Source organism: Panulirus ornatus, chromosome 4 (genome assembly GCF_036320965.1).
Source record: "Panulirus ornatus isolate Po-2019 chromosome 4, ASM3632096v1, whole genome shotgun sequence".
In the NCBI taxonomy this organism is placed as follows: domain Eukaryota; kingdom Metazoa; phylum Arthropoda; class Malacostraca; order Decapoda; family Palinuridae; genus Panulirus; species Panulirus ornatus.
Genome location: NC_092227.1, coordinates 69,023,965 through 69,051,898, shown reverse-complemented (window position 1 = coordinate 69,051,898; position 27,934 = coordinate 69,023,965). Strand labels below are relative to the sequence as shown.

Here is a 27,934-nt window from a genome sequence, read left to right as displayed (position 1 = left end):
AGTTACCAAGATGTATAGCGTCAAGTGGTGTCAACAGTGAAGAGGTGGAAGTCTTGATTCGATGGTCAAACTGCTTGGCATGACCCCGCCCACCCGTAGGACAAGGGTCAACCACATCAGTTTAACCCAGACCTCGCAAGAGGTCGGACGCACTCGACTGGTGTGTAAGAGATTGCCTTTATACGGAATGACGAACTCAGAAACAGGCATATTAGAAAGCTATGTGTTCTATAACGTATAACCATTAATCCGGACTTTAGTGAAGTGTGAAAACTAAATTTTCAAACTAGTTTACAGTATGAACAAGTTTGTGCGTTTAACACGGAAGTCATTATATAAGTGGATCATTAACAAGAAAAAATACAGTGAACCAAGTGCAGTTAGGAATTTGTTTGTACACTCTGTGACCGGACTGATAAAAGGTAAGCACCGACCATGACCTTTCTTTTTTTTTTTACTTCATAAAGGAAACCGTATGATTGATTTTTCATAAAGATTGAGGGGTTATGGGAAGTCGTGTACTATATAGGATGGATTTAAAGGAGTTATTATGCTCATGTATGATTTGTTTGAAGGTCTTAAGGTGGCTTTATTGTGATTGGCTTATGCGTCTTCATCCGTTAGTCTCTAGAAAGATTTCTGGGAGCTTCAAATTTGCTTTTAAGCTGAGACGTTAGTAGAAATGTATGAGGGAAAATCGGAAGATATAGTTATAACTTTAAAAGAAAACAACCAAGTTGAAGTAGGTGGAAATTTCAGAATGGTTTGCAGAATGGATGGAAGATTCGGAATGGTTGGCTATATTGGATGGGCAATGCCGAAGGGTTGGTACCTTTGAATATGTTGTTGTGATTGGCTTGAAGGTCTTAGGTTTCTGTTTTTTGATTGGCTTATGCGTTTTCACCCGTTGTCAACATTAAGTTCTCTGGAAGCTTCAACTTCCCTTTGATTAAGCACAAAGGATGGAAAGATGTAAGAGGATACATAGGAAGCCATCATGAGAGATGGTAAAAAACATTGAAGGCATTGTAGAAGTGGTGGGTGGGTGGGCAATGTTGAAGGGTTGGCATCTGTGAACATATCGCTGTGATTCACTCGTTGTCCGTAGAAAGTTTTCCGGAAGCTTAAAGTTTGCTTTTAAGTTTACAGTTTGGTAGAAATAAAAGAAGGAAAATCGGTAAATATCGCAGCAATTGTAGAAAACGTTGATAGAATGGAAAAGTGGGTGGAAAGTTCAGAGTTATTATGATCAATGGATGGAAGTTCCGGATTGGTTGGTAGCAGTAGGTACAAAACGCAAAAGGGTTGGCACCCCTGCTTCATTAACAATAATTTGCCACATGGTTTATCACTTTCACTTACACAGAAATTTATTCCTTCATTGTATAATAGTTTTATTTCGTAGATTATGCACATCTGCAACCATCGCACAGTCAGATGAGTGAAGGTGGCATCATGTAGCATATATAGGGCCGGCTGATAAGTCAGGCTCTAGCACTGAGATAAGTTTTATGGCTATTGCTGTTTTATCCTAAACATATTATGAAATGGATTTTATCCACAATAAGAAAGTACTTGATAGGCAAACCAAATACGCGGCAGCGGGCAAGAGTAGTTAAACGACAGCATGATAGAAGAAATAATGGTATAGTGTATGTTTTAATGTGAAGTACTTGTTTCATTTTTAATATCACCAAGATAATCCACGGTGAACCATTTTTCAAAAATTCACTGAAGTGAGGGAAATTGTTGCTAATTTACAAGACGATAGTGACAGATTTTGAGTGAAGCGAACGATAAGCGATGACATATTGTTAGTATTATATCTGGAGGTGCCAAAGTATACTTTACATAGGATGGAGTTTTGTTCGTAGAGGATGGAAGGATGTTAGTGGTGAAAATCAACCGGAGAAAGGAAGTAGCAAATCATGTTTACGCCGTCAGGTCTGGCAGCCCTGCTCGTTTCACACTCACGTACTTACCAATATATATATATATATATATATATATATATATATATATATATATATATATATATATATATATATATATATATATTGTATCAAAGTGAATGATATTATATATATGGTTACATTCTATGAGTGCAAAAATAATGTTTAGAGCCTTTACTTGGTGATTAAAGAAGGATAAATGTATGTGTGGGAGGGATTCCCACCTAACACTATCGGTTATTTTACTATTTTATGTTTTGTTTTTCATCTCTTATGTTGTTTTTAAGAAGCAGTTAACGATTAAATGTAAACTCGGGACAGCACTTTCAAACTATATATGGTCAATGCATATGGAACTGTAAAGAGGGAAGGGAAGCTGTGAGGCGTGGTGATGATTGTTTACTCCTGTTTACGTTAAAACTTTAAATGAGCTTAAAAAAGAAAATAATGTTTGTCATTGTTGTTATGACTGCCTTGTGGTGGGATGATAGATATATGTAAACATGCAAAATATCGTGAGGTATTAGGCTGCAAAATTCACGATTGTTGGCAGTACTAGCTGAACAACTCTGAGCGGTTGGCGGCAATGGCCGAATTGTTCGGAAGGGTTGGAAGCAATGGGCTTATAGTACGGAAGGGTTGGCAGCAATGGGCTGAGAAGTTCGGAAGGGTTGGCAGCAATGAGCTGAAAAGTTCGGAAGGGTTGGCAGCAATGGCCTGAAAAGTACGGAAGGGTTGGCATTATTGAATTAATGATATGATAAGGTTGGCAAGAATGGGCTTAATGATTAAGTATGGAAGGGTTAGAAGTAATCGACTGAACAGTACCGAAGGGTTAGCATATGGGCTAAACAGTAAATTGGAAGTTTTCATTATGTTGCAGGCTCCAGTCACGGACTAAGTCCACATCAAGGCCGGGCCTTAACTGGAATATAGAGAGGATTGTGCAAGGGAAAGTATTTACGAATTTTGGAACAGTGGCAACTGGGCTCAATAGTATGGAAGGGTTGCCATCAGTGACCAAACATCTCGAGAGTATTGGCAGGAGCAAGTAGACCAATGGTTCCCAGCCGGAGGTCCATGGTGAATTTCTTGTGTGGGTCATTGGATCTGCGTTACGTTCCGTATATGATCATCTCCGCATGAATGATAATTCTACATATCTAACTATATTTATGCTGTTGTTTTTAGAGTATTTACATTAATTAATCTATTGTTGTTTTCTTGGACGTGTGTGTATTCCCTAATGTTCGCGTTTAGCTGGTTGCGAAAATAAGAGGTGAGCCAGAAGTTCCTAAGATACGTTACAATGAAGAAATTATCTGATCATGGCTGAGAAGCATTGGACTAAAGATGTAACGTATAATCGATAAGACTTTACAGCACGTTATTTTCATTTCCCTTTTTTCATCGCCATAAAGCCTTTTATATTTTACCCATCAATTCGATGTATATCAACTGACTTTTATTTCTCTCTTGTGTCTCCCCTGATGATCTAATTAATACACGAAAGTGCACTTGGGAACTTATCGTGCTTCATTTTCCCAGTGGACTAATAGGAATATATATATATTAATATATATTCCTATTAGTCCACTGGGAAAATGAAGCACGATAAGTTCCCAAGTGCACTTTCGTGTATTAATTTAATTAGATCATCAGGGGAGACACAAGAGAGAAATAAAAGTCAGTTGATATACATCGAATTGATGGGTAAAATATAAAAGGCTTTATGGCGATGAAAAAAGGGAAATGAAAATAACGTGCTGTAAAGTCTTATCGATTATACGTTACATCTTTAGTCCAATGCTTCTCAGCCATGATCAGATAATTTCTTCATTGTAACGTATCTTAGGAACTTCTGGCTCACCTCTTATTTTCGCAACCAGCTAAACGCGAACATTAGGGAATACACACACGTCCAAGAAAACAACAATAGATTAATTAATGTAATATATATATTAATATATATATATATATATGTATATATATATATATATATATATATATATATATATATATATATATATATATATATACATATATATATATATATATATATATATATATATATATATATATATATATATATATATATATATATTGTTTTTTATTATACTTTGTCGCTGTCTCCCGCGTTAGCGAGGTAGCGAAAGGAAACTGGCAAAAGAATGGCCTAACCCACATACATGCATATACATGCACGTTCACACACGCAAATATACATACCTATATATTTCAACGTATACATATACATACATACACAGACATATACATATATACACATGTACATAATTCATACTTGCTGCCTTTATTCATTCTCGTAGCCACCCCGTCACACATGAAATGACAACCCCCTCCCCCCGCACGCGCGTGAGGTAGCGCTAGGAAAAGACAACAAAGGCCACATTCGTTCACACTCAGTCTCTAGCTGTCATGTAATAATGCACCGAAGCCACAGCTCCCTTTCCACATCCAGGCCCCACAGAACTTTCCATGGTTTACCCCAGACGCTTCACATGCCCTGGTTCAATCCATTGACAGCACGTCGACCCCGGTATGCCAAATCGTTCCAATTCATTGTATTCCTTGCACGCCTTTCACCCTCCTGCATGTTCAATCCCGATCGCTCAAAATCTTTTTCACTCCACCCTTCCATCTCCAATTTGGTCGCCCACTTCTCGTTCCCTCCACCTCTGACACATATATCCTCTCAATCTTTCCTCACTCATTCTCTCCATGTGACCAAACCATTTCAATACACCCTCCTCTGCTTCTCAACCACACTCTTTTTATTACCACACATCTCTCTAACCCTTTCATTACTTACTCGATCAAAACCACCTCACACCACATATTGTCCTCCAACACATCCACCCTCCTCCGCACAACCGTATCTATAGCCCAAGCCTCGCAACCATATAACAATGTTGGAGCCACAATTCCTTCAAACTTACCTTTTTTGCTTTCCGAGATAATGTTCTCGCCATCCACACATTTTTCAAAGCTCCCAAAACTTTCGCCCCTCTCCCACCCTGTGACTCTTTTCCGCTTCCATGGTTCCATCCGTTGCCAAATCCACTCCCAGATATCTAAAACACTTCACTTTCTCCAGTTTTTCTCCATTCAAACTTACCTCCCAATTGACTTGTCCCTCAACCCTACTGTACCTAATAACCTTGCTCTTATTCACATTTACTCTCAGCTTTCTTCTTTCACACACTTTACCAAACTCAGTCACCAGCTTCTGCAGTTTCTCACCAGAATCAGCCACCAGCGCTGTATCATCAGCGAACAACAAATGACTCATTTCGCAAGCTCTTTCATCCACAACAGACTGCATACTTGCCCTCCTCTCCAAAACTCTTGCATTCACCTCCCTAAGAACCCCATCCATAAACAAGTTAAACAACCATGAAACATAAAGCACCCCTGCCGCAAACCGACATTCACTGAGAACCAGTCACTTTCCTCTCTTCCAGCTCGTACACATGCCTTTCATCCTCGATAAAAACTTTTCACTGCTTCTAATAACTTGCCTCCCACAACATATATTAATACCTTCCACAGAGCATCTCCATCAACTCTATCATATGCCTTTTTCAGATCCATAAATGCTACATACAAATCCATTTGTTTTTCTAAGTATTTCTCTCTCTCTCTCTCTCTCTCTCTCTCTCTCTCTCTCTCTCTCTCTCTCTCTCTCTCTCTCTCACACACACACACACACATATATATCTTTTTTTTCTTTTAAACTATTCGCCATTCCCCACGTTAGCGAGGTAGCATTAAGAATAGAGGACTGGGCCTTTTTTGGAATATCCTCACCTGGCCCCCTCTGTTCCTTCTTTTGGAAAATTAAAAAAAAAAAAAACGCGAGGGGAGGATTTCCAGCCCCCCGCTCCCTCCCCTTTTAGTCGCCTTCTACGACACGCAGGGAATACGTGGGAAGTATTCTTAATCCCCTATCCCCAGGGATATATATATATATATATATATATATATATATATATATATATATATATATATATATATATATATATATATATTTGGTTTGTTAACAAAGGACCAATGTATCCTGATATGTTCCTAAAATTGGTAAGACTCTTGTCTATACACATTGTTTTCCTATCATCCGATATGGCCTTTGACCTGGGCATGATTTGTCTTTGCAGTAAGTAGATGAGGTTACTCCAGTTACCATTCTCGTTGCAGAAGTTACCAAGATGTATAGCGTCAAGTGGTGTCAACAGTGAAGAGGTGGAAGTCTTGATTCGATGGTCAAACTGCTTGGCATGACCCCGCCCACCCGTAGGACAAGGGTCAACCACATCAGTTTAACCCAGACCTCGCAAGAGGTCGGACGCACTCGACTGGTGTGTAAGAGATTGCCTTTATACGGAATGACGAACTCAGAAACAGGCATATTAGAAAGCTATGTGTTCTATAACGTATAACCATTAATCCGGACTTTAGTGAAGTGTGAAAACTAAATTTTCAAACTAGTTTACAGTATGAACAAGTTTGTGCGTTTAACACGGAAGTCATTATATAAGTGAATCATTAACAAGAAAAAATACAGTGAACCAAGTGCAGTTAGGAATTTGTTTGTACACTCTGTGACCGGACTGATAAAAGGTAAGCACCGACCATGACCTTTCTTTTTTTTTTTACTTCATAAAGGAAACCGTATGATTGATTTTTCATAAAGATTGAGGGTTTATGGGAAGTCGTGTACTATATAGGATGGATTTAAAGGAGTTATTATGCTCATGTTTGATTTGTTTGAAGGTCTTAAGGTGGCTTTATTGTGATTGGCTTATGCGTCTTCATCCGTTAGTCTCTATAAAGATTTCTGAGAGCTTCAAATTTGCTTTTAAGCTGAGACGTTAGTAGAAATGTAAGAGGGAAAATCGGAAGATATAGTTATAACTTTAAAAGAAAACAACCAAGTTGAAGTAGGTGGAAATTTCAGAATGGTTTGCAGAATGGATGGAAGATTCGGAATGGTTGGCTACATTGGATGGGCAATGCCGAAGGGTTGGTACCTTTGAATATGTTGTTGTGATTGGCTTGAAGGTCTTAGGTTTCTGTTTTTTGATTGGCTTATGCGTTTTCACCCGTTGTCAACATTAAGTTCTCTGGAAGCTTCAACTTCCCTTTAATTAAGCACAAAGGATGGAAAGATGTAAGAGGATACATAGGAAGCCATCATGAAAGATGGTAAAAAACATTGAAGGCATTGTAGAAGTGGTGGGTGGGTGGGCAATGTTGAAGGGTTGGCATCTGTGAACATATCGCTGTGATTCACTCGTTGTCCGTAGAAAGTTTTCCGGAAGCTTAAAGTTTGCTTTTAAGTTTACAGTTTGGTAGAAATAAAAGAAGGAAAATCGGTAAATATCGCAGCAATTGTAGAAAACGTTGATAGCATGGAAAAGCCGGTGGAAAGTTCAGAGTTATTATGATCAATGGATGGAAGTTCCGGATTGGTTGGTAGCAGTAGGTACAAAACGCAAAAGGGTTGGCACCCCTGCTTCATTAACAATAATTTGCCACATGGTTTATCACTTTCACTTACACAGAAATTTATTCCTTCATTGTATAATAGTTTTATTTCGTAGATTATGCACATCTGCAACCATCGCACAGTCAGATGAGTGAAGGTGGCATCATGTAGCATATATAGGGCCGGCTGATAAGTCAGGCTCTAGCACTGAGATAAGTTTTATGGCTATTGCTGTTTTATCCTAAACATATTATGCAATGGATTTTATCCACAATAAGAAAATACTTGATAGGCAAACCAAATACGCGGTAGCGGGCAAGAGTAGTTAAACGACAGCATGATAGAAGAAATAATGGTACAGTGTATGTTTTAATGTGAAGTACTTGTTTCATTTTTAATATCACCAAGATAATCCACGGTGAACCATTTTTCAAAAATTCACTGAAGTGAGGGAAATTGTTGCTAATTTACAAGACGATAGTGACAGACTTTGAGTGAAGCGAACGATAAGCGATGACATATTGTTAGTATTATATCTGGAGGTGCCAAAGTATACTTTACATAGGATGGAGTTTTGTTCGTAGAGGATGGAAGGATGTTAGTGGTGAAAATCAACCGGAGAAAGGAAGTAGCAAATCATGTTTACGCCGTCAGGTCTGGCAGCCCTGCTCGTTTCACACTCACGTACTTACCAACATATATATATATATATATATATATATATATATATATATATATATATATATATATATATTTTTTTTTTTTTTTTTTGCTTTGTCGCTGTCTCCCGCGTTTGCGAGGTAGCGCAAGGAAACAGACGAAAGAAATGGCCCAACCCACCCCCATACACATATATATACATACGTCCACACACGCAAATATACATATCTACACAGCTTTCCATGGTTTACCCCAGTCGCTTCACATGCCTTGATTCAATCCACTGACAGCACGTCAACCCCGGTATACCACATCGCTCCAGTTCACTCTATTCCTTGCCCTCCTTTCACCCTCCTGCATGTTCAGGCCCCGATCACACAAAATCTTTTTCACTCCATCTTTCCACCTCCAATTTGGTCTCCCTCTTCTCCTCGTTCCCTCCACCTCCGACACATATATTCTCTTGGTCAATCTTTCCTCACTCATTCTCTCCATGTGCCCGAACCATTTCAAAACACCCTCTTCTGCTCTCTCAACCACGCTCTTTTTATTTCCACACATCTCTCTTACCCTTACGTTACTTACTCGATCAAACCACCTCACACCACACATTGTCCTCAAACATCTCATTTCCAGCACATCCATCCTCCTGCGCACAACTCTATCCATAGCCCACGCCTCGCAACCATACAACATTGTTGGAACCACTATTCCTTCAAACATACCCATATATATATATATATATATATATATATATATATATATATATATATATATATATATATATATATATATATATTGTATCAAAGTGAATGATATTATATATGGTTACATTCTATGAGTGGAAAAATAAATGTTTAGAGCCTTTACTTGGTGATTAAAGAAGGATAAATGTATGTGTGGGAGGGATTCCCACCTAACACTACCGGTTATTTCACTATTTTATGTTTTGTTTTTCATCTCTTATGTTGTTTTTAAGAAGCAGTTAACGATTAAATGTAAACTCGGGACAGCACTTTCAAACTATATATGGTCAATGCATATGGAACTGTAAAGAGGGAAGGGAAGCTTTGAGGCGAGATGATGATTGTTTACTCCTGTTTACGTTAAAACTTTAAATGTGCTTAAAAAAGAAAATAATGTTTGTCATTGTTGTTATGACTGCCTTGTGGTGGGATGATAGATATATGTAAACATGCAAAATATCGTGAGGTATTAGGCTGCAAAATTCACGATGTTGGCAGTACTAGCTGAACAACTCTGAGCAGTTGGCAGCAATGGCCGAATTGTTCGGAAGGGTTGGTAGCAATGGGCTTATAGTACGGAAGGGTTGGCAGCAATGGGCTGAAAAGTTCGGAAGGGTTGGCAGCAATGGGCTGAAAAGTTCGGAAGGGTTGGCAGCAATGGGCTGAAAAGTTCGGAAGGGTTGGCAGCAATGGGCTGAAAAGTTCGGAAGGGTTGGCAGCAATGTGCTGAAAAGTACGGAAGGGTTGGCATTATTGAATTAATGATACGATAAGGTTGACAAGAATGGGCTTAATGATTAAGTATGGAAGGGTTAGAAGTAATCGACTGAACAGTACCGAAGGGTTAGCATATGGGCTAAACAGTAAATTGGAAGTTTTCGTTATGTTGCAGGCTCCAGTCACGGACTAAGTCCACATCAAGGCCGGGCCTTAACTGGAATATAGAGAGGATTGTGCAAGGGAAAGTATTTACGAATTTTGGAACAGTGGCAACTGGGCTCAATAGTATGGAAGGGTTGCCATCAGTGACCAAACATCTCGAGAGTATTGGCAGGAGCAAGTAGACCAATGGTTCCCAGCCGGTGGTCCATGGTGAATTTCTTGTGTGGGTCATTGGATCTGCGTTACGTTCCGTATATGATCATCTCCGCATGAATGATAATTCTACATATCTAACTATATTTATGCTGTTGTTTTTAGAGTATTTACATTAATTAATCTATTGTTGTTTTCTTGGACGTGTGTGTATTCCCGAATGTTCGCGTTTAGCTGGTTGCGAAAATAAGAGGTGCGCCAGAAGTTCCTAAGATACGTTACAATGAAGAAATCATCTGATCATGGCTGAGAAGCATTGGAATAAAGATGTAACGTATCATCGGATAAGACTTTACAGCACGTTATTTTCATTTCCCTTTTTTCATCGCCATAAAGCCTTTTATATATATTTTACCCATCAATTCGATGTATATCAACTGACTTTTATTTCTCTCTTGGGTCTCCCCTGATGATCTAATTATTACACGAAAGTGCACTAGGGAACTTATCGTGCTTCGTTTTCCCAGTGGACTAATAGGAATATATATATATATATATATATATATATATATATATATATATATATATATATATATATATATATATAATGTTTTTTGTTATACTTTGTCGCTGTCTCCCGCGTTAGCGAGGTAGCGAAAGGAAACTGGCGAAAGAATGGCCCAACCCACATACATGCATATACATGCACGTTCACACACGCAAATATACATACCTATATATTTCAACGTATACATATACATACATACACAAACATATACATATATACACATGTACATAATTCATACTTGCCTTTATTCATCCTCGTAGCCACCCCGTCACACATGAAATGACAACCCCCTCCCCCCGCACGCGCGTGAGATAGCGCTAGGAAAAGACAAAGGCCACATTCGTTCACACTCAGTCTCTAGCTGTCATATAATAATGCACCGAAACCACAGCTCCCTTTCCACATCCAGGCCCCACAGAACTTTCCATGGTTTACCCCAGACGCTTCACATGCCCTGGTTCAATCCATTGACAGACGTCGACCCTGGTATGCCAAATCGTTCCAATTCATTGTATTCTTTGCACGCCTTTCACCCTCCTGCATGTTCAATCCCGATCGCTCAAAATCTTTTTCACTCCACCCTTCCACCTCCAATGTGGTCGCCCACTTCTCGTTCCCTCCACCTCTGACACATATATCCTCTGCCAATCTTTCCTCACTCATTCTCTCCATGTGACCAAACCATTTCAATACACCCTCTTCTGCTTCTCAACCACAGTCTTTTTATTACCACACATCTCTCTTACCCTTTCATTACTTACGCGATCAAAACCACCTCACACTACATATTGTCCTCGAACATATTTCCAACACATCCACCCTCCTCTGCACAACCGTATATATAGCCCAAGCCTCGCAACCATATAACAATGTTGGAACCACAATTCCTTCAAACTTACCTTTTTTGCTTTCCGAGATAATGTTCTCGCCATCCACACATTTTTCAAAGCTCCCAAAACTTTCGCCCCCTCTCCCACCCTGTGACTCTTTTCCGCTTCCATGGTTCCATCCGTTGCCAAATCCACTCCCAGATATCTAAAACACTTCACTTCCTCCAGTTTTTCTCCATTCAAACTTACCTCCCAATTGACTTGTCCCTCAACCCTACTGTACCTAATAACCTTGCTCTTATTCACATTTACTCTCAGCTTTCTTCTTTCACACACTTTACCAAACTCAGTCACCAGCTTCTGCAGTTTCTCACATGAATCAGCCACCAGAGCTGTATCATCAGCGAACAACAAATGACTCATTTCCCAAGCTCTTTCATCCACAACAGACTGCATACTTGCCCTCCTCTCGAAAACTCTTGAATTCACCTCACTAAGAACCCCATCCATAAACAAGTTAAACAACCATGGAAACATAAAGCACCCCTGCCGCAAACCGACATTCACTGAGAACCAGTCACTTTCCTTTCTTCCTACTCGTACACATGCCTTTCATCCTCGATAAAAACTTTTCACTGCTTCTAATAACTTGCCTCCCACAACATATATTCTTAATACCTTCCACAGAGCATCTCCATCAACTCTATCATATGCCTTTTCCAGATCCATAAATGCTACATACAAATCCATTTGTTTTTCTAAGTATTTCTCTCTCTCTCTCTCTCACACACACACACACACACACACACACACACACATATATATATATATATATATATATATATATATATATATATATATATATATATATATATATATATATATGCATATATACATATATATTTATATATGCTAAACCATATCATCCCTATGACATCGTCACCACTTTACCAAAGTCAGTCAACACATCTACTGCCATATGTTAACTGCCCCTACAACATTACTGTCTCAGGGACCCTACTCCTTACTTCTACATCCTTTTCATCACTGCCTTAGGAACGCACCACAGTCGTTGCTGTTGAATTCAGAAGATCAAAGCAAAGATCACTTGAGATAGTGACTATGGACGGAACTTTTAGATGTTAATATGAATCAGTAAATCTTATAGACAGATGCCACACTCCCAATTGAACTGTTGCACTAGAGATCACATGTCCCTCAGTATGTAGGCAGCCTCCACAGCTATACTGACCTTTGATGTGGCATCATGTTGAGTGCTTGAAGTGAACACCCCCTGGAGGTGTATCATCTTCAGAAGTACTGACACTCAAAGGAGAGGTCAGGTTAGGGGTCGTCATGATATATAAAAGATATTTTTCCCCCCAGTATCTACAGTTTTGTGAATGTGCGTACTGATTTGAGTAAATCTTTGAGAAAACATTGTTTAGTACCACAGTCGAAAACTACTTTCTTTTTCTCCAATAATCATAGATAAAAAGAATTCATTTTCATTTCTTCTGATTTGCTCTTCTTTCCATCATCTAAAACAATACTAAATCATTGTTCATGGAATGTGTTTTTTTCCTTTTTACAAACTCCCCTTTTAGATAACCTTATTACACGAAAAAAATATATTTCTTCGTATATAAATTTGTAAAAAGAAACCTATCAGTGCTTATATTCATTTTTCATAATTTTACAAATGAAGGACATGGCAACGGTTTACATGAAGGTGAAGGACGAAACACATCAGGGTGTCCAGCCACTGTCTCATCAGGTTGTAGGATGGCAGGGAAGGTGGGATGCACACACTGGTGATACCATGGATCAGGTAGAGAGGGAAGCAAAGAAGGAATGTGGCATCTAGTGCCATATCTGAGAACTATAAACGTAACTCTGTCAGTCACTTCTTGAACCACATTATCATTGAAGAATTTTTCTGGTATGTGCAACTTTTAATATTTTGGAAAAACATTTTACATAAACACTGTAGAAAAGATCTAAATACCGAGAGTTATTGTTCAGGATCAATATTCACAGTTGATTATAGTGAACTCTAGATGTAAACTTGAGGATCTTCTAAAGGATAGTCAAACATATAAAAGATTAACTTCCAATTCCCCTTGTGATAAAGTAAATACTTTCAACTTTGGCCTCAATCAGTTTTTAAAGAAGCATCAGGACATTGTATAGTCAGTAAGGATTGTTAACTTCTCTCTCTCTCTCTCTCTCTCTCTCTCTCTCTCTCTCTCTCTCTCTCTCTCTCTCTCTCTCTCTCTCTCTCTCTCTCTCTCTATATATATATATATATATATATATATATATATATATATTCGCCATTTCCTGCATTTGCGGTGTATAGTGTTAATAACAGAAGGCTGAACATTACACGGAATATCCTCACTTGGCCCCGTTCTCTTTTTTAGGGGGAGCAGGGGGGGTGGGGTAGAAAACGGGAGGGGAGGATTTCCAGCCCTGCTCCCTCCCCTTTTATGACACGCAGGAATACATGGGAAGTATTCTTTCTCCCCTATCCTTAAGGATGATATATATATATATATATATATATATATATATATATATATATATATATATATATATATATATATATAGAGAGAGAGAGAGAGAGAGAGAGAGAGAGAGAGAGAGAGAATATATATATATATATATATATATATATATATATATATATATATATATATATATATATAGAATATATTATTTTATTATTATTTTGCTTTGTCGCTGTCTCCCGCGTTTGCGAGAAAGCGCAAGGAAACAGACGAAAGAAATGGCCCAACCCATCCCCATACACATGTATATACATACACGTCCACACACGCAAATATACATACCTATACATCTCAATGTACATATATATATATATATATATATATATATATATATATATATATATATATATATATATATATATATACACACACACACAGACACATACATATATACCCATGCACTTAATTCACACTGCCTTTATTCATTCCCATCGCCACCTCGCCACACATGGAATACCATCCCCCTCCCCCCTCATGTGTGCGAGGTAGCGCTAGGAAAAGACAACAAAGGCCCCATTCGTTCACACTCAGTCTCTAGCTGTCATGCAATAATGCCCGAAACCACAGCTCCCTTTCCAAATCCAGGCCCCACACAACTTTCCATGGTTTACCCCAGACGCTTCACATGCCCTGATTGAATCCACTGACAGCACGTCAACCCTGGTGTACCACATCGATCCAATTCACTCTATTCCTTGCCCGCCTTTCACCCTCCTGCATGTTCAGGCCCCGATCACACAAAATCTTTTTCACTCCATCTTTCCACCTCCAATTTGGTCTCCCACTTCTCCTTGTTCCCTCCATTCCGACACATATATCCTCTTGGTCAATCTTTCCTCACTCATTCTCTCCATGTGCCCAAACCATTTCAAAACACCCTCTTCTGCTCTCTCAACCACGCTCTTTTTATTTCCACACATCTCTCTTACCCTTACGTTACTTACTCGATCAAACCACCTCACACCACACATTGTCCTCAAACATCTCATTTCCAGCACATCCAGCCTCCTGCGCACAACTCTATCCATAGCCCACGCCTCGCAACCATACAACATTGTTGGAACCACTATTCCTTCAAACATACCCATTTTTGCTTTCCGAGATAATGTTCTCGACTTCCAAACATTCTTCAAGGCTACCAGGATTGTCGCCCCCTCCCCCACCCTATAATTCACTTCCGCTTCCATGGTTCCATCCGCTGCCAGATCCACTCCCAGATATCTAAAAAAACACTTTACTTCCTCCAGTTTTTCTCCATTCAAACTTACCTCCCAATTGACTTGACCCTCAACCCTACTGTACCTAATAACCTTGCTCTTATTCACATTTACTCTTAACTTTCTTCTTTCACACACTTTACCAAATTCAGTCACCAACTTCTGCAGTTTCTCACATGAATCAGCCACCAGCGCTGTATCATCAGCGAACAACAACTGACTCACTTCCCAAGCTCTCTCATTCACAACAGACTTCATACTTGCCCCTCTTTCCAAAACTCTTGCATTCACCTCCCTAACAACCCCATCCATAAACAAATTAAACAACCATGGAGACATCACACCCCTGCCGGAAACCTACATTCACTGAGAACCAATCACTTTCCTCTCTTCCTACACGTACACATGCCTTACATCCTCGATAAAAACTTTTCACTGCTTCTAACAACTTTCCTCCCACACCGTATATTCTTAATACCTTCCACAGAGCATCTCTATCAACTCTATCATATGTCTTCTCCAGGTCCGTAAATGCTACATACAAATCCATTTGCTTTTCTAAGTATTTCCCACATACATTCTTCAAAGCAAACACCTGATCCACACATCCTCTACCACTTCTGAAACCACACTGCTCTTCCCCAATCTGATGCTCTGTACATGCCTTCACCCTCTCAATCAATACCCTCCCATATAATTTACCAGGAATACTCAACAAACTTATACCTCTGTAATTTGAGCACTCACTCTTATCCCCTTTGCCTTTGTACAATGGCACTATGCACGCATTCCGCCAATCCTCAGGCACCTCACCATGAGTCATACATACATTAAATAACCTTACCAACCAGTCAACAATACAGTCACCCCGTTTTTTAATAAATTCCACTGCAGTACCATCCAAACCTGCTGCCTTGCCGGCTTTCATCTTCCGCAAAGCTTTCACTACCTCTTCTCTGTTTACCAAATCATTTTCCCTAACCCTCTCACTTTGCACACCACCTCGACCAAAACACCCTATATCTGCCACTCTGTCATCAAACACATTCAACAAACCTTCAAAATACTCACATCACCACTACTTGTAATCACCTCCCCAATAGCGCCCTTCACTGAATATATATATATATGTATATATATATATATATATATATATATATATATATATATATATATATATATATATATATAAGTGTATATGAACGCGCACTTCATAGATCATACAAACCTCCAACAGCCAGGATCGAACCCGGGACCCCTGTGCAACAGGCGGGAGCGCTACCGCGATGCTATGATCACCCCTATAGGAAAATGACTATTCAAATGCTATGTACTCGAATACCCTTCGTCTCACGTTGGTGAGCAACGGGGTCTACAGCCTAGCAGTAGAGCTCCTTCCTGTTGCATAGGGGTCCCGGGTTCGACCCTGGCTGTTGGAGGTTTGTATGATGTATATATATATATATATATATATATATATATATATATATATATATATATATAGCCCTGAGGATAGGGGAGAAAGAATACTTCCCACGTATTCCCTGCGTGTCGTAGAAGGCGACTAAAAGGGAAGGGAGCGGAGGGGGGCTGAAAATCCTCCCCTCTTGTTTTTTTTTTTATTTTCCCCCAAAGAAGGAACAGAGAAGGGGGCCAGATGAGGATATTCCCTCAAAAGCCCAGTCCTCTGTTCTTAACGCTACCTCGCTAACGCGGGAAATGGCGAATAGTATGAAAGAAAATATATATATATATATATATATATATATATATATATATATATATATATATATATATATATATATATATATATATATTGGAAAGGATCACAATTTTGCGCGTGATCAAGATATTCCTATGAGTCCCCGTGGACTCATAGGAATATATATATATATATATATATATATATATATATATATATATATATATATATATATATATATATATATATATATATATATATAGCGTTAAGAACAGAGGACTGGGCCTTAGAGGGAAAATCCTCACCTGGCCCCCTTCTCTGTTCCTTCTTTTGGAAAATTAAAAAAAAAACGAGAGGGGAGGATTTCCAGCCACCCACTCCCTCCCCTTTTAGTCGCCTTCAACGACACGCAGGGAATACGTGGGAAGTATTCTTTCTCCCCTATCCCCAGAGATAATATATATATATATATATATATATATATATATATATATATATATATATATATATATATATATATATATACACTGAAGGTGATTGTTACATACGGAAATTTGTTCTAACCATGGGAAATCCCTATAGTCCTATTGTAGGTAATTTATTCATGGAATACTTTTAGAATGAGATTGCAATTTCTATCAGTGATCATCCTAAAATTTGGCTTACACATTTTGATGATGTGTAGTCCTAATAGCCACCTTCTCAAGATTGTGATGTTTTCTCTGTGAAATTAGACAATATCCACCCAATCATCAAATTCAAAATTAAATAGGAAAAAGATAGCAAGCTGCTGTTTTCTGATGTGATAACTAGGGAATCTGATCACGTATTCCTCATTATCTACAGGAAACCTACCAACGCTGAGAGATACATTCATTTTTTTCTTTCTAGTATATTATTCTGTAAAGATGTCTGAAGTTATGTTCTTGTTTTTGTGAGCACTGTGTATATGATATACAGACATGTAATCTTAGGAATTTATCCCACGTGGTTTGTGAACGAGGCTTACTTGAAAGCTAGGTAGATATTTTATATATCTAGTAACAACAATGTAGAAAAGGATGTAAATGTTTGTTTTTGCCCTAAGCTCCTAATTTAGCTAATGTAAGAGTTACTAAAACAGTGCTTCTAAAGTTACCCTCCCATATAACAACACTGTTGGTAAAGCCTTAACTAATAGTAAGCAAAATTATCAGAAAATTGGGAGTGTTTACACCGTTAAATGTAAGGCAACACAGGTAACACGGAAAACGAGAGATGTTATTGGCATAGTCATTCAGTACACAGTGACCACAGTATTACTATCGCTAAGCATTGGTAGGAAAATTATCAACCTGTAAACCTTAGCAACCCAGTTATATTCTACTATTCACTCATTCAATTACTCTACCGTTAATGTCAATGAATCTGTCTTGATTGCTCATATTCAGAATCTCACCGTAGGTTCTATTAAGCTTACTGAATAAGAATTTGTCTTAAACTTACATTTACGTTAATTAGTCAAGTAATTGGCTAATGAACGTTAAGGTAAATAACCCGTGTTAACATGTGAAATATCAGGAAATTGAATTTTTTACTACAAATTCTTATCCACCATAATGAATAACAATTGTTCTGAGATTTTCACGGAATTCTGAAGAACTCAAAAGATTTCATCAAAATCACATCAAAAGCTTTTATTATTTTTTGAACATCTTGGATTTTGTTCAGAATCTACAAATAGGTACTATTAAACATGTTGGATGGGAGTCTGTTGTCAAAAGCTTACATTTAGGTGAATTAGTCAAGTAATTAGTTAATACCACACTCGGCCTCATGCTTGTGTCCTTCCCTGGCATCTGGTCCTGGCTCCTGATACCCTGACATCTTGTCTTCCTCATACTAGCTGTGCACTGCTCCTTCTCACTTTGGGCTGCAAGTTTTCTTGTTATTGCAAACGTGTGGAAGCCCATTAAACATTCTAGGGTTGAATCATATATACCATTATATGACAACACCACTGGTTTATCTTTTATGTTTACTTTTACCTATTATTGAATTCATAGAATTTTTTCAGTATTAAGATTTATACATACCTCATTTATAAGTAGAGAAATTCTGTGAGCCAGCACTGCAGCGTCTGTTACCTACCCCCTTCCAGATCCTGATTGCTGTTTTGTTTTTTCCTTTACCCCCCAAATATTTTGGTTGCTGGCATCCAACCCCACTCCCAGTCACTCTTTTCTTCGTACACATTACTTGGCGACAGATAACTTATACACATCTTTATCTCATATATTTCTTTGATTTTTCAAACTATGATTCATGGTAGTACAATGATCACAGAACTCCCTGGAGCCGATTAGAAGCGACGCCTCCGGGCGATGGGAATTAGGCGGGTCTCATGGCCCACTTGGCTGTCACACGACTAGCATCCAACCCACTTCCACAGTTACAGTTCCTAGAGTTGACTTTTTTCCTATCCATTTCTGTAACACTAGCCGTGTTAATTCTAACCCTCCCCCTGTTGACCACCATCTGCTCACGTCTGAAATTCACCTGTCCAAGGCTGCTTCTCCTCTGCACCATCAGAATTCCAACTGTTCTCTCCGTCATAATTTCCGTTCCATGGGTGACGTTTGTTTCTATGGTAGTGAAAAAAACAACAACTATTACTCGCCTCGTAACTTTGATGCCAACTGGCTCATAAGTATAATATCTCAACCATCTTTTACTTTGCTTCTATGGCATCCCCCTCCCCCCCTCCAGCTCCTCCAACCGTGTACAGCAGGAACCTCTGCACTCTTCCTGCCCATGCGCTTAGGTCCTCTAGGCAGGAATTTCAAAGTACACCACAAGGTATTGGCGAGGTTCTAACCGGGATGATCCTGGTGAAGCCAAGGCATTTCTCTACTTAGCGATCTGAAACAATCAATTAAACACCCTACCCAAGTTCGTGACCGTCACTACCACTCCTCTAACGCACTTGACTTCTTTTAACTTCTGAACCCTCCCACTCCACATACACCATTCTTGTCTCCTTCGATTCTGCTGACCACGATCTGTTTTCTGTAACTCATAATTGGGCACACACATCCTCTATAAACCCCCCCCCCCCCAAAAAAAAAAAACAAAGTTTGACATTTTGGGAGAGCTCTTTTTTTTCTCATTTTTCTCTGAGTTGGGTATTGCTTCTCTTGTCGGAGTGTCTCGCGTTGTGATAAGCGCATATCTTGGCTGGGATGGAGGACTACGTACCAGCTTCTAAATCTTTATCTCCTCAATCGAAGTTTGATTGCTCCTTCTTTGGTGCCTACCACATCAGGGGCGGTACGTACTGGATCATGAAACTCTTTCCTTTCCAAGAAACCCACTCTGCTTTCATTTCTGCTCGGAATCATTGCAAAGCTGTTCTTCAAAGAGCCAAAAATACTTTCATGAAGAGAAAGTGAGCTGACTTGAATTCCTCTATTGACAAACCTTTCTGGTCCTTAACCAATCTGAGTGATAAAAGCGCTCTTACTGGCACCTGGTTTTCCTGTAACAAAACCTTGAACGATTCAGATTCGAATCCTCCGTCCCTGCCTCCTCCCCCTGAACCCATGCCATCTCCTATATTCTCCCATCTGCTTTATTGCACGTCTTGGTACAGCCCAAGCCTTAGAAAAGAGACTGCTCTTAACCCCTCCAGCTATCGCCCCATTGCTTTCCCTTGTGCTACCTCCACAGTCTTTGAAAATCTCCTAAACTCTCTATTTCTCGTAAACTTACAAAGCCATTCTCTTTTTTTTTTTTTTTTTTTTAAGATCGCCAGTGTGGATTTCGTGGTTGGCCTTCTGGATGGCCAGCCGTTGTGTTCTTGGGTTGATGACTGCGTTCGTTGATGTGGCTGTCATGGGAATATGATTCCTGCTGGTTTAGTCTCCTTTTCTAATGTGGATGATGAGGTGGGTTTTCCCATTTCTAATCAACGTATCTTGAGTGATAAGGGTTGTTTGGCATATATACCCTAATGCGTATCAAACAAGAGACCATTGAGATAATCATCAATGTGACTGGTGGGAGGGGGGTCTTTCCTGGTCTTAAATCTCATTGTCGTGGCTGGGAGAGCCTTGATGCAGGTAATCCTTCCTTGTGTCATCCAGTTCAACACAGTGAGCAGCCTCTGTGGTCATGAGGTGGTCTACAATCCTCAGTAGCGTGATCGTTCACTGCGTCGTATTTACAACGAACAATTAGAGGGCTGAAATACTGAAGCTTGGTGTATTGACTGACAATACGCGGGTAGCACACTACGAGTCCCTGTTGGGAGGTTCCTTCGGTATGTCAACTGAGTAAAAAAAAAAAAAAAAACTTTTTGAGTGTTTCATAATAGAAAATTTGATTGCTCCGGCAACTTTAGCCCACATTTGATTATCTGCTATTATGCTTTTGTGGACGAGAACCTTAAGGTAGAGCAGAGTCAGGAAAGAAGCCGGAGGCAGGCAGGTGGCGTCCACCTACTACCACAGCCAGTGGGAGAGTTCCCATCTGGAGTACTACACTGCCTACAGTGACCGTAACCCAATGCGTAGCAATTTTTCGTTTTTGTGTAAAACTTTAACACTAATGAATATTTCTGCTACAATAAGTAAATAAGTTGTAAAAGACAACTAAATTTACCATTAATTCACAAGGTCAACCATGAGCGCTTTTGACATATGCTAAACAGTGAATGAGCGGAATGATCGTAAGCAGTGGGAAGAATGAGAGCGAAAACAAAGAGCGGAACTGCTGCACTTTCGTACTGGTCCCAGCTAGTGCTGCCCCTAGCGGATGGTATTGGAAAGCTGCAACCTACAATAAAGATCAGCTCTCCCAGTTGATCGCCCCACCCATCTCTTGCAACCCATATTCCCTCCCGTCCTCTGTTCCTTCATCCGCTGTCTTTTTTTGTCAATGATGAAAGAGGCGCAGTACAACCTATAAAATCGTACAGGACATTACTTGTGTATGTGCAAAACAGAAAACGGAAATGAAAGACAAGATCTCGCACTCACACCGAAAGTTACTCTCGCTCCTAAAAGTTCCTATTTTGGGGGAAAACTAGAAAAGTTACAACAATAAGATAGATAAATATGCAGGCAGCCGAAGTTTTCAGTGAGGGGCACGTGAGCTGTAAAAGGAAAAAAAAGTCCGGGGCCTTAAGCGGTCCCCGAGCAGTGGGTTAGGAAACAGCAGTTCAAGATATTACTCCTTGCCTTTGGCTATCTACCTATTGACGTCAGCGCTCCCGGACTGATGTATGTCGTGGAAGATTTGGAACAAAACTGAAGTCCCCTGAACTGTGGAAGTGTGCGGGATGCTGCGAGTGTGCGGTAGGGGAGTGCGGTGTGCGATTGTGTTGCAGGGAGTGCGGATTGCGAGTGTAGGGTAGGGGAGTGTGGGGTGCGAGTGCGGATGTGGGATAGGGTAGTGCGGGGTGCGAGTGCGGGTGTGGGGTAGGGGAGTACGGGGATGTGAGTGTGGGGTAAGGAAGTGCGGGGTGCGGTTGTGGGGTAGGGGAGTGCTGGGTGCGGGGGTGTGGTAGGGGAGTGCGGGGTGCGAGTGTGTGGTAGGGGAGTGCGGGGTAAGGGGTGGCAGGGTGTGGGGAGGTAGGCAGCGGTCGCATGGTGACAGCGCACGTCAGTCGTGGGGACGCCCAGCTACAACTATTTTAAGGTTGCAACATTCATGCTGGTGCACCTACCTGGGCCGCTGCACAGCATGCTACCATCTCCCCCACCGGTCTAGTGTATGGCGGTGAAAAAAAAAAAGGAGTCCTGGTTGTTGTATCCACGTGTGTAAAGGTTATTGACCCCACAAAGACAGTGAGCAGGGAAGGAACTTATGGCGTAGGACACAATACTGGTAGCAGCCTGGGAATAGCTGGTGTAGGCCACAACACTGGTAGCAGGCAAGGTAATGGCTAGTGTAGATCACAACACTGATAGCAGGCCGGGGAATTGTTAGTGTATGTCACAACTGGCAGCAGGCTGGTGTTGGCCACAACACTGGTAGCAGGCCGGGGAATAGCTAGTATAGGCCACAACACTTATAGCAAGCCGGGAAATGGCTAGTGTAAACCACAACAATAGCAGCAGGCAGGGAATGGCTAGTGTAGGATGCAACACTGGCAGCAGGCCAGGGAATGGCTGGTGTAAGCCACAACACCGTTAGCAGGTCGGGGAATGGCTGGTGTAGGCCACAACACCGGTAGCAGGCCAGGGAATTGCTGGTGTAGGCTACAACACTGGTAGCAGGCCGGGAATAGCTGGTGTAGGCCACAACACGGGTAGCAGGCTGGAAATAGCTGGTGTAGGCCACAACACTGGTAGCAGGCCGAGGAATGGCTGGTGTAGGCCACAACTGGTAGCAGGACGGGGAATTGCTAATGTAGGCCACAACACTGGTACCGGGCCGGGAATGATAGGTGTAGGCCACAACCCTGTTAGCAAGCCAGGGAATGGCTGGTGTAGGCCACAACACTGGTACCAGGCCGGGAATTCTTGTTGTAGGCCGCAACCCTGTTAGCGAGTCGGGGAATGGCTGGTGTAGGCCACAACACTGCTAGCAGGCCAGAGAATGGCTGGTGTAGGCCACAGCACTGGTAGAAGGCCGATGAATGACTGCTATATGTCACATCGCTAGCGGTAGGCCAGAAATGACTGGCTAGCGTAGACCACAATACTGGTAGCAGGCAGTAGAATGGCTGGTGTAAGCCAAAACACTGGCAGCAACCCGGATTATGACTGGTGCCGGCCATAAATGGTCCATCACCAGCTCGGCACATCGGGAAGTAGTCCCTCCCTCTACGTAGCCCCCCCAGTGGTAGGCAAGGACTCCCCCCCCTCTCTCTCTCTCTCTCTCTCTCTCTCTCTCTCTCTCTCTCTCTCTCTCTCTCTCTCTCTCTCTCTCACTCTCACAGTAATCCATCAGTAAAGGAGAAGGAGCCCCACCATCCACTCCTGGGAAAGAGCCGCGTCTACCTGTCTCTTGTATGACTGGGTTTTGGAGGCCTCACGTGGTCATATTAGATGTGGTGAATGTGGTCATCGTAGCGGCCTGCGCATCACGGCCAATACATTTGGGAGACATCTGATATAGCTTTCTATTTCTTTTGTTTTTTTTTTCACGCACCCATAACATAATTACAGAGGCGGAGGACTGGTATCATCGCGTCATTTGGTAATGAGGTCGTATTTTATTATGATTTTTATGGAAATAGAAAGCATAGTTGCACTGTATTTTGTAATGTATAATGTATTAACTCCTTCAGAGGTTTCATATTACCATTCGATTCCTATCAATTATTTCAAAGAGTTCGACTGGAATTATTGCACGTGATGTGAAGCCAAAGTCATTCGGAAAGTTCATTCCTGTGGAGTTCCCTAGAAGCTTTTTAGGCAATCTCTGTCGACCAAAAGTCCATTTGCTAATTTCCATGTTAACACACCATAAAGGACCTGTGTGTAAGAACTGTACTATCATGGACAAGTCTGATTACCTTGATACTTGGTCAAGATTTACACGGTCATGATGTTCAGTGCATGGCATGTGACAGATCCATGAAACTCTGGTTAATAACATCTTCAACCAATTCACTTTCAAATAAACACTGTGCTCCAGTTGGGTTTTTGATGCAGAACTTGTACTCTGAACGACCCCATTCCTAGCTCGACATGAAAATTTCATGCCGGTCGATAACCTTCTCGTGTTTAGTTTCTGTCAGCCTGGCATGTCTGACTCACCGTCACCTTTTCCATCCTAAAATTTAAGCACCTAACCTTCTACAACTCTCTTCACTTAGTTCTCTCGTTGTCGTCTGCAATCGTCTCTCCGCTTACGATATGTTTCATCTTATATCCTCATTCGAAGTAATGGGACACCAAGACAAGTTCCAAAATGAGATTTGAAAGCCTCGCCATTGCAGTTACATCAGATTGATTCGCATCAGATACACCAAAATCAAAATTGACTGATTTCTGATCTCTTCTCCTGTTAACAATGACTAGCTTATAACTTCGATTCTTTATCATTTGTTGTCCTTGATATACACAGTTTTCTGAAGTAAAGTATACATATATGTTAAGGAGCCATAGGAGTGTTCGAAAAAGAATGTTTAAGTTCATCGTGGAATCAAAATGTTCATTTAAATATTTAAATGCTATACGATATCAAGGATCCTAGAATTCTGGTTGGTGTTAGGCCCCTTCGTAGTTTAATTTGACACTGTTTGTAGGCATCTTTGTGTAAAGCGACAGTTTTTACAAATTACATGATGATAATGGTGAAACAAAGTTCGTTTCAATTACACATCCGGTAATGATATGGTTAAAAACATCCTGGATGTGAGGAACGTCCCAGGATAGAACACTGGCTATCAGGAACGTCCCATGCTAGAACACTGAATGTCAGGAACGTCCCAAGCTAGAATACTGTGGATGTCAGGAACGTCCTAGGCTAGAACATTGTGGATTGCAGGAACGACTCATGCCAGACAACAGAAGAATAACATAATGTAAACTTTCCATGAGATTACCACATATCTGTTTCACTTGCGTGATACGTCGACGCCAATTTACAAATCTCAGTTACGTAATGTTTTATCAATGAAAATGTATATTGTTCATTTTCAGACTGAAGCAGTTGTACCTGTACAATTGTTTCAGACAGTTTATTGGCTCCGATTCTGGCATTAAACTTTTAAAGTAATTCATATTTGAGAGAAATATTGCAACATTTCTGAATGTAGTGTCTGTTCCTATCCTTAGGTGTAATTATATTTCGTTTTTGTTAATGCTGCCCCAGAAGCCTAGCCGCTATGGTAAATTATACTTAGATGACCTTTCCTACAGTTTGCTTGTAGTTTCGTTTAACAGTTCTGATGTTTGTCAATCACGTGCATTTCTCACTTTCTTTGTTTTTCTATGATTGTTATTAGAGTAAAGAATGCTTTCAGAAAATACATCTAATGTAATCTGTATATGTCCTCTGTGTTGCAGATGATGTGGAGGCAAGCTGGCAATATGACCTCTAGTTCCTCAGCCCCAGCAGTAGTAATGACTAATTCTACATAACATTTTAAGGATCTTATTTATCTTTCCCAGCACTGCCTTTTGCCTACACATTATTCTGTTTGGACTGTATATGCTTGTCTGTGAATATACTATGCTTCTCATATTTTTCCAAAAGCTTTGCCAGACATTATACTGTCTTGTATGAAATCTAAATGAAATTTATGATGCCTGTTATATCTAGAGCTGAACATCGATTTTCATAAGTACATTATGTAATAGTTAGCACTAATGTTGAATTTTTCTACACTGTTAACATTTTCTTATTCACATTCCACCTGAACTTAATGACTCTACCCCACCAGGCTCAAATGACCTCCATTTGAGTGTCTTGTATAAAGAATTTCTAGTATAATTAGGCTCTGTATTCTGATCAGATTCATACACTTGTAAGCCAAACCAATGTGAAAAAATACATGTTCTCTACCATTACACGACTCACAGCGTCCTCAGCACCCGAGAGAGTTCGATAGTTATGTCTGCTGACATGATACGAGATGGGGCTGGGTGCCGCTCCGTTTTCTGAATGATTATATTTTTAACCAGCCGCTGAAAACGAACCGGTTAATAAAGGTTAAAGGTATTCATTCCACGGGAGATTGCGCTGGTGGCCATGGCCGGGGAGGTCAAGCTGAGGTAAACTGGCTGAGATTTTAAATCATGGAAAATTTTCCCCTTTTACTCGTATAACATAAAATGCTTGAGTTAGTCTGTGTTTCCTTTTCCAGTTAGGGGTTCAGACACTTGAGAATTAGGACTTGAGAGAACATCCACTGCCGTAGGGGAGGTGGCCAAGTGGAACTCGTGAACCTCGATCTACGCTAACTGACTGCCGCTCATATCATGACCTCCTGCAGTGCCTAGGACTTGATGTGACTGTCAGCTGTGCCTGATAAGGCAAGCTATACACGTCAGACGAGACGTGGGCGAGAGATGGCAGGTGGGGAGCTGGGACGTCTACGGAGCAGGTGTGAGGCTGAGGTCATCGGGAACAAATATGGTGCTGGAACCTCCTGGGGACAGGTGTGGTGCTGGGACTTCCGGGTAAAAGGAGTAAGGCTGGGGCGTCCCAGAGCCAGGTGTGGAGCAGGTACGTTCTGGGAGCAGGTTTGGGGCTGGAACGTCCCGGGGACAGAAGTGGGGCTGGGAGATCCCAGGAGTAGGTGTGGGGCTGGGACGTCCTAGGAGCAGGTATGGGACTGGGACGTTTCGGGGGCAGGTGTGGGGCAGGGACGTCCCGGTGGCAGGTTTGGGGGCAGGGACGTCCCTGTGGCAGGTGTGGGACTAGGACGTCTCGAGGGCAGGTGTGGGGCAGGGCGTCCCAGTGGCAGGTGTGGGGCTGGGACGTCCCGATAAAGCCCGTGGAGGGAGGTGCGGCTGCTGGTCGATGCTGCCCACCGCTGGCACACCCGAGGCCGTCCCACAGGCGCCTCCCGCTCCAGTGTACCAGCGGACTGGGACTCCTGTTGAGCAGATGAGTGTGATGGGAGGGACCTGGTTGTGTACTGGTGGAGATGGGGTTTGTGGGGTATGGCCAATTAGTGGTAGAAATGTGAGGAGAACGGGTACTGAGAGATGTAGGGGGTGTTGTGAGGTATAGGTGAGCACTGGAGGTGATGAGTTGTGTGAGGCGTTGGGCCGCTACTAAAGAAGATGTGAAGCGTTGTGAAGTGTGGGTGGGTACTGGCGGAGAGTACGGTCAGACCATCAATTACTTTTACCTGTGGGTGCCATGGATTTCAAACTGAACACCACCTCTCCTGTCGTCTCCATAGGGTTGGTAGGCGTAATTGCAACGCTATCTCCCCTTATCCTTGTTTTACGAAATATTCGAATCAGTCCGAAAAATTTAATGAGTTGATTTCATAATTGGGCAGATATAAGGAAAGCTACCGATGTGAAGCCAGACGTGAGAGCTTTATTCGGAACTTATCGCCAGTTCGTCATATTGTCCAACACCGAATGGGTACAAACAGTTCACTGTCTGACTGTATATGGGAAGGACGGGTGACAGTAGATCTGAGGGTTCATAAAGAGGTTATCTCTATGGAAAATAACATTTAAATGTTGT

At 41.0% G+C, this 27,934-nt stretch overlaps 1 long non-coding RNA gene across 1 annotated transcript; it reads left to right on the top strand.

Moving 5' to 3' along the window:
* The first annotated feature begins 3 nt into the window (after positions 1-3).
* LOC139767095 (uncharacterized) lies at positions 4-26,067 on the top strand. The gene is made up of 3 exons (XR_011716991.1): positions 4-422; positions 6,168-6,590; positions 25,792-26,067. It is a non-coding gene; the product is annotated as an uncharacterized lncRNA (long non-coding RNA).
* The last annotated feature ends 1,867 nt before the right edge of the window (positions 26,068-27,934 follow it).